The sequence below is a fragment of the Netta rufina genome (assembly GCF_964035555.1).
Source record: "Netta rufina genome assembly, chromosome: 1".
Taxonomy (NCBI): domain Eukaryota; kingdom Metazoa; phylum Chordata; class Aves; order Anseriformes; family Anatidae; genus Netta; species Netta rufina.
In genome coordinates, this window is record NC_140123.1 from 133,245,926 (window position 1) to 133,267,036 (window position 21,111).

At 40.7% G+C, this 21,111-nt stretch overlaps 1 long non-coding RNA gene across 1 annotated transcript; it reads left to right on the forward strand.

The window, feature by feature from the left end:
- The first annotated feature begins 10,643 nt into the window (after window positions 1-10,643).
- LOC311210498 lies at window positions 10,644-20,385 on the forward strand. The gene is made up of 3 exons (XR_014618531.1): window positions 10,644-10,792; window positions 15,620-15,702; window positions 17,739-20,385. It is a non-coding gene; the product is annotated as an uncharacterized lncRNA (long non-coding RNA).
- Window positions 20,386-21,111: the final 726 nt, after the last annotated feature.

Here is a 21,111-nt window from a genome sequence, read left to right on the forward strand (position 1 = left end):
CTCAGTTTGTGGAATAAATAAGTCTAGGTTTTCCATAGTCCTACCTCTACATCTTCCCCGATTAAAAAAAGTATTTTGATGCTGTTCCACCCTATCTGATTTTTAAGGAGCCTGAGCTCTCAGGTGGATGAATAATTTTAAGAGTACAAAATGGTTAAAATACTATGCTTGTGATGTGACTGAATGTTTTATACCAGCCTTGCAAAGAGCTAAATGATTTCAGGAATTGTACTGGTGTGGAGAATCTAGTTTCTTGTATAAAACAAGCATTGTTACTCAAGCCACAAGCATCTAGTAACGAAGAAATAGAATCACGGTAGGACTATGCCAGTCCTATGCCAGAGATTTGTTATGAGACTGCTTGAAAGAGAAGAGTACTTAGCTTTTTGACGCTAAAAAGGGATTCATAGCATAGATTAGAGAGAGGAGACTTGAAACACTTCGTACTTTAGCATGATAATAACAAAAACAACACTTTAAGCATACCTATATGACAAGATCTTCATAATGCAACAACAGGGCAACATCCATTTATGCACATTACTAAATTGATAGCAATAGATCAAGAGCACCATCTACTTATTATCTGAAGTGACCTACGATACCAGCACGTGGTTTGTGCTATCACCCTGGTCAACATACTTTCTCCTTGAGCAGTAATTCCAGCTGCCTTAATGTCATTGTCTGGCAACCTTGGCTGTTTGATCTGAAAACACAGAAAAAGTGTAGATGAACGTGAACCACAATAGTACTGTTGAAGACCACTGTAGGGACACGAATGGGGGAGCTTTGGCTTGGCATGCAAAGAACTACAAATGCAAGAAAGTGGCTTGATCCTACCTTCGTTCTAGCTGTTCCTCACAACTTTGCACTGCTCGTAAACAAAATGACTACTTTGGATCCCTGAGCAGAACAGAGATGTGGCAGCTGTCCCTCTTCTACCAGTGTGATGACTTAGTGTAGAATATTTCTTGTTCAAGGATATATCTATACGTATATGCTGCTGTATTTGGCCCTTGGAATGATACAAGAGTCCCAAGGTCAAGAAAGCTATAGTGCTAGTTCTCCCTTCTAGTTATAGTGCTAATTCTCTCTCATCAAGTGTCCCTCAGAACTATAAACATGCCTCCTCCCCTTCTCTCCAAGCACAAATGAAATCTATTTGTACCTGTTGGTCACCAGTAACTTTGAAAATTTGAAAAATCTTTTTGAAAATAAATTAATAATAATAATAAAAAAAGATGTATTACCTTGCTTTAATTCCATTTCCTCATCCCATTGACTTGCAACAGGCCAGCCAAGTCTACTTTCTACAGCTGGCTCTACATGTGCAAAATTCTAATCTCTGCATATTTGTCTTCGGTTTCAGCCTTAAGTAACTGGTTCTGAAAAGCTTTGCACAATGTTATTCATATCTGGTTTTGTGGCATGGAGTCCTGAAAGCTAACTTTTGCCATATTTTCAGCCTCTGAATTCAGTGGAATTGCTCGAGTTTTAAACAGGAAAAGTAAGTATCTCATAATTCATCCCATCATAACTTCTGGAAAACAGCACCTGTACTGCCCTCCAGTGGTGGAAGTATTGCTCGAGTTTTAAACAGGAAAAGTAAGTATCTCATGATTCATCCATTCATAACTTCTGGAAAACAGCACCTGTACTGCCCTCCAGTGGTGGAAGTATAGATACGTTTCTGATAGCTTTCACAATCCTACCGTTATGTTTACTTCTCTACACTGCACACAGTTTCAGAAAAGATCTCTAGGTGGCCAAAAAACAAATCTTTAATGATCTATTCCAAATGTTAGTGAGTTTAAAAGGAAATCAAGAGTAACATCTTATTCTCCTTGAATGTTAGAGGAAAATCCAACCCTAAGTGTATAAAAAGATTTACCAATTTACTATGTCCCATGTAATAAAGAAAAGATTAAACTTTTATTCCAGAAAAGACCCCACATTTGTTATTTAATTAGTTTTCACTAATTAATTAGGATTTTTAAGCTCCTCTGTCTCTCTAGGAAAAAGTCCCTCCTTTTTTTTCTACTTTTCTTTTGCTGCTCCTCTTCTTCCTCCTGCCTCCTTTCAAAGTCTTAATCCTATTTTTGTATCCCTGGTATTACACGCCTTCATTCTTTCTTTGTCTGAGAGTTTTCTTAGCTTTGCACTTGCTGGGAATAAAGTTGGACTGGAATTTACAAAAATTTTTTTGGAGGAAGAACAATTTCCTTGCAGATCCCTTTTCAAAATTACATTCTTTATATTTCACTGGGGGGGAGTAGCAAGGGGTGGTGGTGAAAAAATATTAGTGCTCCACTAATAAAGCTGCTGTGAGAGCACCTTTCTTTTTTATAATATTTTTGTTATTATTTTTATGTAGAATAAGGAGCTACCTTTCATTTTTGAATCCTTATGAAACTGCATTGACTATGATTTCTTTAATACACAATAATTTACAATGTTAATTTAGTTAACAGGCTGATTAGTGCCAAAGACTCATATTTTCCCAGTAGCAGATCAGTGGCTTAGAAGACCATTCCTTTCCCTTTAGCAATTAGTCAACATTCCTATGGCAACTATGTCAATTACATATACAAGAAAAACATTTCTAGAAAAGAACTAATTGTATGTCTACCTTACTAGATGCTCACATCAGCAGCTAGACCCTGCTTTGAGAGCTAGAAAACTCACAAGTGATTTGTGACTAGAAGTCAGGAGCAATTTGACTGCATAATATGGAACACTTACCTTTTTAGCACGCTGCAACTTTCTGCAACTTTAGTGAACAGGAAGTCAAGATAGGGCACAGTAACTTTGCCAATACTTGGAATCTATATTTCAAAATACATAGATCAGTACATGCATAAATACATGAGTAAGTGCTATAGTGATACCAGATATTTTTAAATACTTCATTTGCATTACTAATTTATTCTTTTCCTTAAGAAAAATAAGTATCTTATAATTGTGCTTTTGTTCTGTATATTTTGCATGACTGCTTCTCAGCAAGTTGTCTACAATTAAGCAGAGCTTGGTAACCCTCTCCCCCCAACATGAAAGTCCGCAAGTCTTTTCATAGTATGAAATAGAGATTTCTCAAGTCTCTAGCTCTTATCTTCCATGTGCGTATATGAAAGCATATTCATTCTCATCAGCACCTTCTCTTGATCCAAAATAGTATTTAAAGTGTTTCAGGTGCATATGTCATCCTAATGGCTTTTTAGGGACTATATCATCAAAGAATTTAACATCAAGCTTAGCCGAAATGTGCTTAGCCTTTTACAGACTGATTGGTTTAATGTGGGTGAGGTGAGCTGTTATGTTTACATTTTAAAGTACAAAAAACAAAGCAGACAGACTGGGGGTGGGGAAGATTACAGTTTCCTACATTTTCAATACAAAAATTTAGGTGCGCAATAACACTGGTGCAGATTGTGCATGAGAATCCTCCCCATTTTTCAATGTGTCAGTTACATTACCATATAAATGCCCAACACTCCTTCAAGTCCTACCTCTGCCTATGGCTTATAAATTCACAAGTGTGAGAAGTGTGCTGAGAACCCCTCCCCCCACCACCATTGAGACAAAAAGCAGCTGGTACATCTCGGAGTTCACAACTTAATCTATGCACACTCATAACACTGCATGTTTGTGACTAAGCTTTGAGTAGTGTCCTTGTTTTTAATTGCAAAATCTGGTAGTAAATGGCAACTTTTTCAACTAGAGTGACAAGCCACAGATAAAGAACAAAATTTTAGAATTTAGTTCATATTACTTTTGCAAGTTCTCTATTACTTTCACTTCAGCTACTCATATAAGATTTCAACCATATCTAACATCTTTTAAATAATATTTGTCTTGAATCTGCTCCCATTGAAACATAGGGAAATTTTGCACCTAAGAAGTAGGAAGTGTCCCTAAATTATTATAAACAGCAGTGACTTAGCATACCTCTGCCAGCTCAGCATCAAATTGAGCTTCTGTTAGACAGATTAGAAAGATTTCAATCACACTCCTGAATTCATCCTTTCTGACTGTTAGGGTCTGAGCAACATCAAGCATTTAAAATGTTTTTTTTCACTTCATCTTCTTTTACGTCTTCTTGCACGTCTTTTGAAGTAAGATCTGCCCAAAGTCCCAGGAGAATAATGTAGGATCTGGGACAGAACTCACAGACATAGCTGTAAAATATATTAGGTAATCATATTCTCCTAAGCCTGGCAAAGTCACACCTTTTTTCTGAGAATTCAACACAATCAGTTTATTTGCAGATACATAAGCAAATCAGCTGCTGCTTGTCCACTTATCTGAAGGCAGTAAATAAACAAACACAATTGTAATGGCTTACTAAGAGATCTTTCATCCCTGAAAGTACAGTCTTCTGTTTTTGTTTGTTTTCCAACAGAATAAAAATGTTTCTGGACATTTCTATTATGAAATCATCATATTCTAAGAAAATCATCAGATTCCATGGTCTGTCTTTCTGCAGCTACAACCAAAATAGTAAGGGTTTAAAACTTAAGTTTTAAAAGTTAAAAATCTATAAAGTACAACACATAGGTGTGTCCTGCCATCTCAGACATGATCGCTTTGCCCTGTATTTTGTTTGGTTACTGAGATTTGGGTACACCTATCACATACTAGTGGGTTTAGCATTTGTTGTTCATATGTGGAGCCTACAGTCAACATGTATATTAGTGCACATCAGCCTCTTTCCTTCAAAAAACAGGCCAAGCAACAGAATGAGTAGATGTACAGTGCAGCACAGCTTACAGAGATACCTTGTGTTACACCTCCCATTCTTGCTGGGCCTGAATGAGAACTACACAAGGCCCAGAAGGTTTTGCCTGTTTCTTTTGGATTCATGAGCCAAGTTCAGCCACAGCTGTGAGCATTTAATTACCTCCCAGTTGAATCAATGGAGGTTCTGTGCACAAATCTAAACCTAGAGGCCAGCTCATATGCATTTATGTTTTTTTTCCAAAGTTTAATCTAGGATCTGCCATTAAACAAAACATAACTGCCTTCAAAAGAAGATTTGTTTACAAGAAGCAAGATGGCAAAATACAGCTTCTTGTTATTTACAGCTTTGATGCAGTTTTATGGGATTTTTTTTAATGCTCATCCCTTTCTTGCACAGAAAGGATACAGTCTTGTACGTTTCGACTCCAAGACTTTTTGACACAAGAAGGTATTCAAATGCACACCGGATACAGCTTTGGTGAATTCAACAGAGCTGTCACAGCTTACCCCTGCTGTGACTAACCCTAAATCTTAAGCTGTATGGCAAGGAGAAGAAGAAAAGTGACATGAGCCATGATGGAGGAAGCTTTGAATGATAATAATTAAAAATTACTTGCAAGAGGAATGTCCACTTTGGGATTAACAGCAAATTCATACTTGATTGGCACAAACTATAAATCTTAGTACTCCAGAAAATGAATTTTCAGTGGTAAGTGTACAGTCATTAAAAATGAGTTCCCAAACAACAAGACGTATCGAGTATGGTAATATGATTTAACTGGCAACAGCGAACTTGCAGTGATTTCAGAATATAAATGAGACAATAGTCCAAGGAACCAATGAACTTCAGAGAAGGGAATAAAATTAAGACCCTCTCCCTACAAACAGGTGGAATAAGTGTGGGGTGGGGTGAGAAGAGACAATGCTTCCTCTTCCACCCTCAGTTAAAAAAAAATAAAAATAAAAAAAAAAATCTGGATCTAATGTCTACAGGATCCAGCGAATATGGCATACTTGTGTGGGGTGACTTCTTTCAAAGTGCTGAAGGAACTGTGTCCCAAATGCCAAATGGCACAAGTGTTCCTTGGCTATTGCAGCTTGCTACACTAAAATGCACCACTGACTCTGATGCAAATACGGCAGAAAGCACTGAGTGAACAAGGCTACCTATGAGTTACAAAGATTTTGTCCTCTAAATCAAAACCCTTTTATTGTTCAGAGTCCCAGGACTATGAAAATTTAGATTTCAGTAGAAATCTGCAGCTGATTTAATTGAATGCTGCTTGCTGCCACACAACAATGCTCTGTTTTGCGTAGACTGAGGTCCTGAGGTAATTGTGATTCCTTGACAGGAAGAGCGTAAGTTACTGAAGTCTTCTGCATTTGTCACTCTGGCCATGACTTGGTTTAAAACAGAATCATCAGAATAAAACAGAATATAGGACATGAAAGGAAGCAGCGTGGCCGGCAACAACAATGATAGGAAAACACATATATATATATATATATATATATATATATATATACACACGCACATTACGTACATATAAATATATTCTTGACACAAGACCTAATTCACTGATGTTTTGACTGAGGCAGTATCTGGTACCACTGCAGAGGTTTTGGACACTTTTCATCTGGTTGCTACTAGTCAGCAAGATCTCTCTCCTACACTACCACTTACAAATATGCAGTTTAGTCTACCACTCTAGTGAGCTATTCTAGTGTCCAAATAACAGAGAATTTTATCAGTAAGTCTTTTTAGCCCTCATCTTGAAGTGCATATTAATGCATATTACAGCATTCTCAAAGTCTTAAAAAGCAAACAAAAAACAATAACCTTTTAGTTAAAGCCTGCTATTCTATTAAACAGTTCAGTTGCTTAGATGTTTAGACTTTTAGGCTTTTGCATGTCAAAAATGCATGTACCAGACACCAGTTCATTACACAAATTACTCTGTCTTATGAAAAGCTATTATGAATTTTCCACACCAGAAAATCTGAGGCAAACTATACTGTAAGTATAAACAGAAAAGCTAACCCGGAATATAACAATCAGAGAGTGCAGCATGGCATATTCAACAGTTTCATAAGCGTGGCTCACTGGTGACCTGCTAGGCAATGTTAGTCTGTATCTGCTCTGTGCAACCACACAGCTCAAACAGTATTTGCAGTTGCAAGCTCTGTTATGTGAGCTCCTGTCAGAAGTTCTGAGAACTGACGATGTTCTAATGCTCAAAGTTTTGAGAGCTGTTGCTCTGTGGCACATTCTGACATGAAGAATCTGTCTTTGCCTGTTTCTGATGTATTTTACATGCTACTGTGTCCAGTTTTGGCATCTACAGCGGCTAGTTACAGGCCCCACTGTACAAGACAGATAGTGAAGAGTCCAACACAGAGCCACAAAGATGACTGAGGAACTGAAGCATCTCTCCTATGAAGAAAGGCTTATAAGAGCTAGGACTGTTCAGCCTAGAAGAGAGAAGGCTCGGCGGAATCTCAGTGTGTACAAATACCTGAAGGAAGGTTGCAAAGAGGACAGAGCCAGACTCTTTTCTGTGGTGCCCAGTGCCAGGACAAGAGGCAGTGGGCACAAACTGGAAGACAGGAGGGTCCCTCTGAATATCAGCAACCCCTCTGTGCTGTGTGGGTGACAGAGCACTGGCGCAGGTTGCCCAGAGAAGTCATGCAGTCTCCTCCTTGAAGATCTTCAGAAGCCACCACGTGGTCCTGGGCAGCCTGTTCTGGGTGGCCCTGCTGGAGCAGGGGATTGGGCCAGGTGATCTCCAGAGGTCTCTTCCACCCTCAACTGTTCTGTGGTTCATCTGCTTAACAGTCTTTAAATCACACATACTATCAAGTACAGCCTGTCTCATGCAGCAGACCACAGGGTGATTCTACTTACATAGTTCTCCCAATTCGACACTTCAAAGGAAGTGTTTTAGAAGTCTGAGGTCACGTTTTCCTTTTGGCACATATAAGTTAGAAGTGTGCTTTCTTCCCAAATAGAATGACAGAGTACAATATATTTCTTCCTCTTTCTGTCATGCACCAATCAACCAATCGCACCTTGCTCCTGCCATTCAGTTAACACAGTATAGAAATCAAATATTAGCAATGGGAATTCTGTGATTTCTGTAGCTTCTCAAAAACTTAGCATGCTATGTACAAAGTAAGACACAATGTACGGATTCTCCGTAAAATTAAAAAAAAATAGAGCAGACATTACAAGGCAAAGTGGATCTCAGAAGATAGCTGTGCTAATTTTAACGCCAACACAAAAATTACTCTGGGAGCAAAAATGTAAAGAAGTGTGCGAATTAGCGGCCCTGGGTAACACAGAATGGCAGCCTGGCGACCCCCTCCGGGTAGTCGGGATGCCACAGTTGATGGGGACTGAGCCATTACTTGAACGCAGGGTCCAGTGCCACCTGCACCCCCGCTGTCACCTAAAAGCACCCGTCCTTCCACCCGCCCTGCCACTGGCTGCTGCGTTTCTCAGGTTTGAGCGCCCGCCCGCACGCCCCAGTCGCTGCCATGTTCCGCCTGCTGCTGCGCCCAGGCTCAGCCCCCCCCCCCCCCCCCCCCCCGGGCCCCCACGCGCCGCCGACTGCCGCCGCTCACCCCCCTTCTCCTCCCCCCCCGGCGGTCCTCTGAAAAGGGCAGCCACAGATCTCAGCAGTGCAAACAAGAAACTCAATAAATCCCAGCAGCTGAAAAAAACTTTTCAAAGGATGTGGTGATGTAGGGGTTTCATTCCACATTGGAATTTCATCAGTATCTCTACCTGTCTGTGTCAAGTGGTGTGGATATGACTGCGGTTCTCTGCAAACTTGGTTTCAGTGAATCCTCACTGCAATCTAAAAGGGCTGCTGGTACACGAACATTTCTGTTGGCATATGCTATTCACAAATTGTTTGCTCCAGAACGAATAATTTGTGTGGCAGCGATACAGATGGCAATGTTTAACAAAAGGGAAACATTACATTGTTCCTTACCCAGCTAAATTAGCCAGCTAAGTACCTAAACATGCAACTGGTATGGTTGGATTGCCTACTTACTGATAGCCGTGTTAGAGCCTCAGGAGCTAGACATCTTACGGAGTATTAAAGCACTTGCCTGCCTAAAATTCAGTTATACTGAGAAAAATATCACAAGAGTCAACATAATGGCTAGTCTATCTGTATACCAGAATGAATCAGAATGATGCAATTACACGACACCTAGTATACCGAGAGCTTCAAATGCACCCTTGGCCTTGCCAACCAGAGTATTCCATATTTGTGGAGATGGGGCCTGGCAAGGCATTCCATCTCATATTGCAGGACAAGCTGCCAGCAACTGACCCATCAGAGAGCGTCTTCGGAACCCGGGATCGCCGGCTCCTACCCACCGGAGGCCGTCTCATTACCCCGTAATTGCGGAGTCCTGACCAAACAGAGACTATCTTTGCAACCCGGGATTGCTGGCTCCGGACTCACCGGAGACCATGTTTGGAACTCGGGATCGAGTTCCAAATAAAATTAGCACAGCTATCTTCTGAGCCTGGGATCCCTGGCTTTCATTCATAGTTTTGTTAATCATTTTACTATAGCTTCTGCTGCTGCTGAAAGATTTGCTCCCATTGTTAATGCCCAGCTGCTCACCTGTCCTTCAGGTGATGTCCTGCAGTTAAAACTGCAGTCCAGCACAAGCTTGATTCGTTCAGCTAGGTTCCCTCTGGACGCTTGTGCAGCGTTGCTCTACCCCTTTTCACACCGGGGCCATCATTTGAAGGGAATGACAACACGAATTCCAGGATTGTCGAGAACTGGAGACCCTTTATTTTTCCAATGCAAGACATTATGTATCTTCTGAGCCAGCTACACACGCTGCATGTGGCTAGCAGGCATAGTTACAGGCTTCTGATTGGTGCATTCCTGTTGATCACGTGTAGCTCTCTATAGGCCTGTCCGAGCCTAACAACTTCTTCCGATTGGTTCCCGCTTCCTCTTATTCTAGCCTGGTTACATTTAGTGCACTGCCGTATCAATCAGCTCTAGTCTATCGGCGAATGGGTCACCCATATCACCTCAGTTGCCTGACGCTTTGTTCGTGTACCAGCAGCCCTTTTAGATTGCAGTGAGGATTCACTGAAACCAAGTTTGCAGAGAACCGCAGTCATATCCACACCACTTGACACAGACAGGTAGAGATACTGATGAAATTCCAATGTGGAATGAAACCCCTACATCACCACATCCTTTGAAAAGTTTTTTTCAGCTGCTGGGATTTATTGAGTTTCTTGTTTGCACTGCTGAGATCTGTGGCTGCCCTTTTCAGAGGACCGCCGGGGGGGGAGGAGAAGGCGGCAGTCGGCGGCGCGTGGGGGCCCGGGGGGGGGGGGGGGGGGCTGAGCCTGGGCGCAGCAGCAGGCGGAACATGGCAGCGACTGGGGCGTGCGGGCGGGCGCTCAAACCTGAGAAACGCAGCAGCCAGTGGCAGGGCGGGTGGAAGGACGGGTGCTTTTAGGTGACAGCGGGGGTGCAGGTGGCACTGGACCCTGCGTTCAAGTAATGGCTCAGTCCCCATCAACTGTGGCATCCCGACTACCCGGAGGGGGTCGCCAGGCTGCCATTCTGTGTTACCCAGGGCCGCTAATTCGCACACTTCTTTACATTTTTGCTCCCAGAGTAATTTTTGTGTTGGCGTTAAAATTAGCACAGCTATCTTCTGAGATCCACTTTGCCTTGTAATGTCTGCTCTATTTTTTTTTAATTTTACGGAGAATCCGTACATTGTGTCTTACTTTGTACATAGCATGCTAAGTTTTTGAGAAGCTACAGAAGTCACAGAATTCCCATTGCTAATATTTGATTTCTATACTGTGTTAACTGAATGGCAGGAGCAAGGTGCGATTGGTTGATTGGTGCATGACAGAAAGAGGAAGAAATATATTGTACTCTGTCATTCTATTTGGGAAGAAAGCACACTTCTAACTTATATGTGCCAAAAGGAAAACGTGACCTCAGACTTCTAAAACACTTCCTTTGAAGTGTCGAATTGGGAGAACTATGTAAGTAGAATCACCCTGTGGTCTGCTGCATGAGACAGGCTGTACTTGATAGTATGTGTGATTTAAAGACTGTTAAGCAGATGAACCACAGAACAGTTGAGGGTGGAAGAGACCTCTGGAGATCACCTGGCCCAATCCCCTGCTCCAGCAGGGCCACCCAGAACAGGCTGCCCAGGACCACGTGGTGGCTTCTGAAGATCTTCAAGGAGGAGACTGCATGACTTCTCTGGGCAACCTGCGCCAGTGCTCTGTCACCCACACAGCACAGAGGGGTTGCTGATATTCAGAGGGACCCTCCTGTCTTCCAGTTTGTGCCCACTGCCTCTTGTCCTGGCACTGGGCACCACAGAAAAGAGTCTGGCTCTGTCCTCTTTGCAACCTTCCTTCAGGTATTTGTACACACTGAGATTCCGCCGAGCCTTCTCTCTTCTAGGCTGAACAGTCCTAGCTCTTATAAGCCTTTCTTCATAGGAGAGATGCTTCAGTTCCTCAGTCATCTTTGTGGCTCTGTGTTGGACTCTTCACTATCTGTCTTGTACAGTGGGGCCTGTAACTAGCCGCTGTAGATGCCAAAACTGGACACAGTAGCATGTAAAATACATCAGAAACAGGCAAAGACAGATTCTTCATGTCAGAATGTGCCACAGAGCAACAGCTCTCAAAACTTTGAGCATTAGAACATCGTCAGTTCTCAGAACTTCTGACAGGAGCTCACATAACAGAGCTTGCAACTGCAAATACTGTTGTAACTGCAAATACTGTTTGAGCTGTGTGGTTGCACAGAGCAGATACAGACTAACATTGCCTAGCAGGTCACCAGTGAGCCACGCTTATGAAACTGTTGAATATGCCATGCTGCACTCTCTGATTGTTATATTCCGGGTTAGCTTTTCTGTTTATACTTACAGTATAGTTTGCCTCAGATTTTCTGGTGTGGAAAATTCATAATAGCTTTTCATAAGACAGAGTAATTTGTGTAATGAACTGGTGTCTGGTACATGCATTTTTGACATGCAAAAGCCTAAAAGTCTAAACATCTAAGCAACTGAACTGTTTAATAGAATAGCAGGCTTTAACTAAAAGGTTATTGTTTTTTGTTTGCTTTTTAAGACTTTGAGAATGCTGTAATATGCATTAATATGCACTTCAAGATGAGGGCTAAGAAGACTTACTGATAAAATTCTCTGTTATTTGGACACTAGAATAGCTCACTAGAGTGGTAGACTAAACTGCATATTTGTAAGTGGTAGTGTAGGAGAGAGATCTTGCTGACTAGTAGCAACCAGATGAAAAGTGTCCAAAACCTCTGCAGTGGTACCAGATACTGCCTCAGTCAAAACATCAGTGAATTAGGTCTTGTGTCAAGAATATATTTATATGTACGTAATGTGCGTGTGTATATATATATATATATATATATATATGTGTTTTCCTATCATTGTTGTTGCCGGCCACGCTGCTTCCTTTCATGTCCTATATTCTGTTTTATTCTGATGATTCTGTTTTAAACCAAGTCATGGCCAGAGTGACAAATGCAGAAGACTTCAGTAACTTACGCTCTTCCTGTCAAGGAATCACAATTACCTCAGGACCTCAGTCTACGCAAAACAGAGCATTGTTGTGTGGCAGCAAGCAGCATTCAATTAAATCAGCTGCAGATTTCTACTGAAATCTAAATTTTCATAGTCCTGGGACTCTGAACAATAAAAGGGTTTTGATTTAGAGGACAAAATCTTTGTAACTCATAGGTAGCCTTGTTCACTCAGTGCTTTCTGCCGTATTTGCATCAGAGTCAGTGGTGCATTTTAGTGTAGCAAGCTGCAATAGCCAAGGAACACTTGTGCCATTTGGCATTTGGGACACAGTTCCTTCAGCACTTTGAAAGAAGTCACCCCACACAAGTATGCCATATTCGCTGGATCCTGTAGACATTAGATCCAGATTTTCTTTTTTATTTTTATTTTTTTTTAACTGAGGGTGGAAGAGGAAGCATTGTCTCTTCTCACCCCACCCCACACTTATTCCACCTGTTTGTAGGGAGAGGGTCTTAATTTTATTCCCTTCTCTGAAGTTCATTGGTTCCTTGGACTATTGTCTCATTTATATTCTGAAATCACTGCAAGTTCGCTGTTGCCAGTTAAATCATATTACCATACTCGATACGTCTTGTTGTTTGGGAACTCATTTTTAATGACTGTACACTTACCACTGAAAATTCATTTTCTGGAGTACTAAGATTTATAGTTTGTGCCAATCAAGTATGAATTTGCTGTTAATCCCAAAGTGGACATTCCTCTTGCAAGTAATTTTTAATTATTATCATTCAAAGCTTCCTCCATCATGGCTCATGTCACTTTTCTTCTTCTCCTTGCCATACAGCTTAAGATTTAGGGTTAGTCACAGCAGGGGTAAGCTGTGACAGCTCTGTTGAATTCACCAAAGCTGTATCCGGTGTGCATTTGAATACCTTCTTGTGTCAAAAAGTCTTGGAGTCGAAACGTACAAGACTGTATCCTTTCTGTGCAAGAAAGGGATGAGCATTAAAAAAAATCCCATAAAACTGCATCAAAGCTGTAAATAACAAGAAGCTGTATTTTGCCATCTTGCTTCTTGTAAACAAATCTTCTTTTGAAGGCAGTTATGTTTTGTTTAATGGCAGATCCTAGATTAAACTTTGGAAAAAAAACATAAATGCATATGAGCTGGCCTCTAGGTTTAGATTTGTGCACAGAACCTCCATTGATTCAACTGGGAGGTAATTAAATGCTCACAGCTGTGGCTGAACTTGGCTCATGAATCCAAAAGAAACAGGCAAAACCTTCTGGGCCTTGTGTAGTTCTCATTCAGGCCCAGCAAGAATGGGAGGTGTAACACAAGGTATCTCTGTAAGCTGTGCTGCACTGTACATCTACTCATTCTGTTGCTTGGCCTGTTTTTTGAAGGAAAGAGGCTGATGTGCACTAATATACATGTTGACTGTAGGCTCCACATATGAACAACAAATGCTAAACCCACTAGTATGTGATAGGTGTACCCAAATCTCAGTAACCAAACAAAATACAGGGCAAAGCGATCATGTCTGAGATGGCAGGACACACCTATGTGTTGTACTTTATAGATTTTTAACTTTTAAAACTTAAGTTTTAAACCCTTACTATTTTGGTTGTAGCTGCAGAAAGACAGACCATGGAATCTGATGATTTTCTTAGAATATGATGATTTCATAATAGAAATGTCCAGAAACATTTTTATTCTGTTGGAAAACAAACAAAAACAGAAGACTGTACTTTCAGGGATGAAAGATCTCTTAGTAAGCCATTACAATTGTGTTTGTTTATTTACTGCCTTCAGATAAGTGGACAAGCAGCAGCTGATTTGCTTATGTATCTGCAAATAAACTGATTGTGTTGAATTCTCAGAAAAAAGGTGTGACTTTGCCAGGCTTAGGAGAATATGATTACCTAATATATTTTACAGCTATGTCTGTGAGTTCTGTCCCAGATCCTACATTATTCTCCTGGGACTTTGGGCAGATCTTACTTCAAAAGACGTGCAAGAAGACGTAAAAGAAGATGAAGTGAAAAAAAACATTTTAAATGCTTGATGTTGCTCAGACCCTAACAGTCAGAAAGGATGAATTCAGGAGTGTGATTGAAATCTTTCTAATCTGTCTAACAGAAGCTCAATTTGATGCTGAGCTGGCAGAGGTATGCTAAGTCATTGCTGTTTATAATAATTTAGGGACACTTCCTACTTCTTAGGTGCAAAATTTCCCTATGTTTCAATGGGAGCAGATTCAAGACAAATATTATTTAAAAGATGTTAGATATGGTTGAAATCTTATATGAGTAGCTGAAGTGAAAGTAATAGAGAACTTGCAAAAGTAATATGAACTAAATTCTAAAATTTTGTTCTTTATCTGTGGCTTGTCACTCTAGTTGAAAAAGTTGCCATTTACTACCAGATTTTGCAATTAAAAACAAGGACACTACTCAAAGCTTAGTCACAAACATGCAGTGTTATGAGTGTGCATAGATTAAGTTGTGAACTCCGAGATGTACCAGCTGCTTTTTGTCTCAATGGTGGTGGGGGGAGGGGTTCTCAGCACACTTCTCACACTTGTGAATTTATAAGCCATAGGCAGAGGTAGGACTTGAAGGAGTGTTGGGCATTTATATGGTAATGTAACTGACACATTGAAAAATGGGGAGGATTCTCATGCACAATCTGCACCAGTGTTATTGCGCACCTAAATTTTTGTATTGAAAATGTAGGAAACTGTAATCTTCCCCACCCCCAGTCTGTCTGCTTTGTTTTTTGTACTTTAAAATGTAAACATAACAGCTCACCTCACCCACATTAAACCAATCAGTCTGTAAAAGGCTAAGCACATTTCGGCTAAGCTTGATGTTAAATTCTTTGATGATATAGTCCCTAAAAAGCCATTAGGATGACATATGCACCTGAAACACTTTAAATACTATTTTGGATCAAGAGAAGGTGCTGATGAGAATGAATATGCTTTCATATACGCACATGGAAGATAAGCGCTAGAGACTTGAGAAATCTCTATTTCATACTATGAAAAGACTTGCGGACTTTCATGTTGGGGGGAGAGGGTTACCAAGCTCTGCTTAATTGTAGACAACTTGCTGAGAAGCAGTCATGCAAAATATACAGAACGAAAGCACAATTATAAGATACTTATTTTTCTTAAGGAAAAGAATAAATTAGTAATGCAAATGAAGTATTTAAAAATATCTGGTATCACTATAGCACTTACTCATGTATTTATGCATGTACTGATCTATGTATTTTGAAATATAGATTCCAAGTATTGGCAAAGTTACTGTGCCCTATCTTGACTTCCTGTTCACTAAAGTTGCAGAAAGTTGCAGCGTGCTAAAAAGGTAAGTGTTCCATATTATGCAGTCAAATTGCTCCTGACTTCTAGTCACAAATCACTTGTGAGTTTTCTAGCTCTCAAAGCAGGGTCTAGCTGCTGATGTGAGCATCTAGTAAGGTAGACATACAATTAGTTCTTTTCTAGAAATGTTTTTCTTGTATATGTAATTGACATAGTTGCCATAGGAATGTTGACTAATTGCTAAAGGGAAAGGAATGGTCTTCTAAGCCACTGATCTGCTACTGGGAAAATATGAGTCTTTGGCACTAATCAGCCTGTTAACTAAATTAACATTGTAAATTATTGTGTATTAAAGAAATCATAGTCAATGCAGTTTCATAAGGATTCAAAAATGAAAGGTAGCTCCTTATTCTACATAAAAATAATAACAAAAATATTATAAAAAAGAAAGGTGCTCTCACAGCAGCTTTATTAGTGGAGCACTAATATTTTTTCACCACCACCCCTTGCTACTCCCCCCCAGTGAAATATAAAGAATGTAATTTTGAAAAGGGATCTGCAAGGAAATTGTTCTTCCTCCAAAAAAATTTTTGTAAATTCCAGTCCAACTTTATTCCCAGCAAGTGCAAAGCTAAGAAAACTCTCAGACAAAGAAAGAATGAAGGCGTGTAATACCAGGGATACAAAAATAGGATTAAGACTTTGAAAGGAGGCAGGAGGAAGAAGAGGAGCAGCAAAAGAAAAGTAGAAAAAAAAGGAGGGACTTTTTCCTAGAGAGACAGAGGAGCTTAAAAATCCTAATTAATTAGTGAAAACTAATTAAATAACAAATGTGGGGTCTTTTCTGGAATAAAAGTTTAATCTTTTCTTTATTACATGGGACATAGTAAATTGGTAAATCTTTTTATACACTTAGGGTTGGATTTTCCTCTAACATTCAAGGAGAATAAGATGTTACTCTTGATTTCCTTTTAAACTCACTAACATTTGGAATAGATCATTAAAGATTTGTTTTTTGGCCACCTAGAGATCTTTTCTGAAACTGTGTGCAGTGTAGAGAAGTAAGCATAACGGTAGGATTGTGAAAGCTATCAGAAACGTATCTATACTTCCACCACTGGAGGGCAGTACAGGTGCTGTTTTCCAGAAGTTATGATGGGATGAATTATGAGATAGTTACTTTTCCTGTTTAAAACTCGAGCAATACTTCCACCACTGGAGGGCAGTACAGGTGCTGTTTTCCAGAAGTTATGATGGGATGAATTATGAGATACTTACTTTTCCTGTTTAAAACTCGAGCAATTCCACTGAATTCAGAGGCTGAAAATATGGCAAAAGTTAGCTTTCAGGACTCCATGCCACAAAACCAGATATGAATAACATTGTGCAAAGCTTTTCAGAACCAGTTACTTAAGGCTGAAACCGAAGACAAATATGCAGAGATTAGAATTTTGCACATGTAGAGCCAGCTGTAGAAAGTAGACTTGGCTGGCCTGTTGCAAGTCAATGGGATGAGGAAATGGAATTAAAGCAAGGTAATACATCTTTTTTTATTATTATTATTAATTTATTTTCAAAAAGATTTTTCAAATTTTCAAAGTTACTGGTGACCAACAGGTACAAATAGATTTCATTTGTGCTTGGAGAGAAGGGGAGGAGGCATGTTTATAGTTCTGAGGGACACTTGATGAGAGAGAATTAGCACTATAACTAGAAGGGAGAACTAGCACTATAGCTTTCTTGACCTTGGGACTCTTGTATCATTCCAAGGGCCAAATACAGCAGCATATACGTATAGATATATCCTTGAACAAGAAATATTCTACACTAAGTCATCACACTGGTAGAAGAGGGACAGCTGCCACATCTCTGTTCTGCTCAGGGATCCAAAGTAGTCATTTTGTTTACGAGCAGTGCAAAGTTGTGAGGAACAGCTAGAACGAAGGTAGGATCAAGCCACTTTCTTGCATTTGTAGTTCTTTGCATGCCAAGCCAAAGCTCCCCCATTCGTGTCCCTACAGTGGTCTTCAACAGTACTATTGTGGTTCACGTTCATCTACACTTTTTCTGTGTTTTCAGATCAAACAGCCAAGGTTGCCAGACAACGACATTAAGGCAGCTGGAATTACTGCTCAAGGAGAAAGTATGTTGACCAGGGTGATAGCACAAACCACGTGCTGGTATCGTAGGTCACTTCAGATAATAAGTAGATGGTGCTCTTGATCTATTGCTATCAATTTAGTAATGTGCATAAATGGATGTTGCCCTGTTGTTGCATTATGAAGATCTTGTCATATAGGTATGCTTAAAGTGTTGTTTTTGTTATTATCATGCTAAAGTACGAAGTGTTTCAAGTCTCCTCCCTCTAATCTATGCTATGAATCCCTTTTTAGCGTCAAAAAGCTAAGTACTCTTCTCTTTCAAGCAGTCTCATAACAAATCTCTGGCATAGGACTGGCATAGTCCTACCGTGATTCTATTTCTTCGTTACTAGATGCTTGTGGCTTGAGTAACAATGCTTGTTTTATACAAGAAACTAGATTCTCCACACCAGTACAATTCCTGAAATCATTTAGCTCTTTGCAAGGCTGGTATAAAACATTCAGTCACATCACAAGCATAGTATTTTAACCATTTTGTACTCTTAAAATTATTCATCCACCTGAGAGCTCAGGCTCCTTAAAAATCAGATAGGGTGGAACAGCATCAAAATACTTTTTTTAATCGGGGAAGATGTAGAGGTAGGACTATGGAAAACCTAGACTTATTTATTCCACAAACTGAGTCACAAAAACCTGTCCATCAGTGTCATGATCTTATTATATTTGGACATTTTCAAATTAACCTGTAACCTGATGTCACATACCATGTCTGACTGAGAGAGGGAGTTAGGAGAATCTTAGCAAATAGAGATAGAGCGCTGACGGTATCAAACTAGTGGATGCTACTTAGTGTCTTTGCCAACTAGTGTGCATTCTGCAAATTAATTAAAGCAAGAAGCCTTGGGCCCCTTACCAAGGTTAGTCTCTTGATAAGAGTGTGAGCCTATCTTAAGAAACTGTCAGAAACTGGTCCTACGGATGGACAAGAGCCAAGACTTCTAAGCTCAACAGGAGTGACCCTATGGACAGATATCATTGCACTTTACTACCCCAAGGGATGAAAAATTGCCCAACTATACGTTGCAGAAGCTTTGCACCCTGTGCGAAGGCAATTCCCTCATGTGTACATTTCTCACTATATGGACGACATATTGCTGTCCAGCTCATCAGAGAGCTTAGCGCAAGTGCTGTCTCTTCTACAGCAGCAGTTGCAAAACAGAGGGCTACAAATCGCTCCAGAAGAAAAATCCAGGTAGAGGCACTTTGGAAATACTGAGGCTGGAAGATATTGCAACAGAGTATTCATCCCCAAAATGTAGCCATCGCAATGGAAGTCTGCACGCTGAATGATGTAGAGAAGCTTTTAGGAAATATAAATTGGATACAAATGTTCTGCGGCATTGATAATCAAACCTTAGCACCATTGTTTGAACGGGGACGTGGACGTTATTGCGCCCCAAAAGATGACTAATGCGGCCACAATGGCTTTAAGCAATGTTGAGGAAAAAATTCAGCCCAACAATGTGTGGAAGACTTACCATTCAACTCTATATACGCAACCAGGACGAGCAACACTTAGCGATCATCGCACAATGGGATCCCACTGCAGCAGATCCACTATCGCTACTAGAATGGCTGTACTTGCCTTATCAACCTACTAAGACATTTGCGACCCACACGTGGTGTAATTGCCTGAGGTAACTAGGGAAATAAAATTAACATTCACATTTTAAAGAAAATGTACGGCATTGAAGAGGCTTTCAGGGTAGGGCATAACTGCATTACCTGAGAGTTCCCTAGGCTTCCAACCTTAGAGGCTATCGCGCTGGGAAAACCTGCTGTGCCAGCTCTAAGGAACAGTACGGAGCGTAGAGTGGAGTGGAGACACCACGGCGAGGCTCTGTAACCAGGTGGGGACTCAATTGTTCTTGCGCACACCGAGACCGATAAGCTGAACTTTTTGCTACCCTGCGCCGAGGACCTGTCATGTTTTAACAAATGCTGTACCCTAGTGTACTTTTTGCTCATTATAATATCAGTATAATACCAAAACACACCTCTATCCCAAAAGCTACCCGCCTCCAAGGTGCGACCACCCCTCACTGAGCATGCGCTCTGAATTTCTCGGAGCCTATTACTTTAAACGGAGACGGGAGAACTTTTCACCAAGCACAACTGAGATGCTTGACTAGAGCCACTCAAGCTCCACCTAAAAGATAGAAAATAATATAAATTGGCCTAAGAGAGAGGGGATGTTAGGGAAGATACCACCGTCAGGGGAGATACCATCCCGAGAGAATACATCCTTAGGACCTCCTGACTCCTGGGACCAGTCGACGGGCTGAGCCTCTCTTGTCCCCCATTGGGACGCCTTTGGGTGAGATTTGAACATTTGGTTATAAATCCTTCTAGAGTCTTTGAGCCTTTCAACGTGTTAATTACCAGGCTGCGCACCTGTAACACCTGTGTATTTCGTCCATGCTAGCTTGCTTTTGCAGACAGTCGCTTTCGTCGGCAACCCAAAGAACCTATGTACCTGTTGCTGTAATAAATCACACTTGATTGCATTGTCATTGCTCTCATTAAGTGCAACTAGGGTAAGGATGGTTATACATTATTGGTGAATCCGGGACCGTGATAGTTCAGTGTTCTGAATCCAACCAGACCCCTAACGGTTAATGCGTTATTGGTGAATATCCGACTGGACCCCTAACGGCTGATGAAATCAAATTGGTGAAATCTGTGATTGTGATAGTTCAGTACCCTGAATCCGACCGGGCCCAAAAAGATTAATCAGCTATACCCTTTAACGTCACACCACATTGAAATGTTTGCGGCCCTAATTAAGAAAGGCAGAGAGCGAACTGTAGAGATAGCCGGAGAGGAGCCAAAAAGCGTTGTTATTCCGATAGTTAAGGACTACCTTGACTGATGCCGCCAGAATAGCCTTGAGCTACAGGCAGCCCTGTCGGGCTTTGGTGGTCAACCAGATATACACCTGCCAGCTCATAAAATGTTCACCTTTTATAATAGTGTGCTACTCGAGGTTAATACCTTATAGAGATGCCACCCTCTCCAAGGACAAACTGATTGTTCAGGGCAAACAGGATAAGCTGTTGTTACATGGGAACAAGAAGGCCAGTGCCATCATACACTACAGAGCATTCTAGGTTCCCCCAGATAGTGGAATTACGTGCCATAATAATGGCATTTAAATAATGGCATCAGGTCCCAGTTAATTTTGTGTTAGATTCACTTTATGCGGTGGGATTGGTACAACGAATTGAACGATCTCAAATCAGGCACATTCAGAATGAGACACTATTTGCAAAATTCAAGCGTCGAGCCAT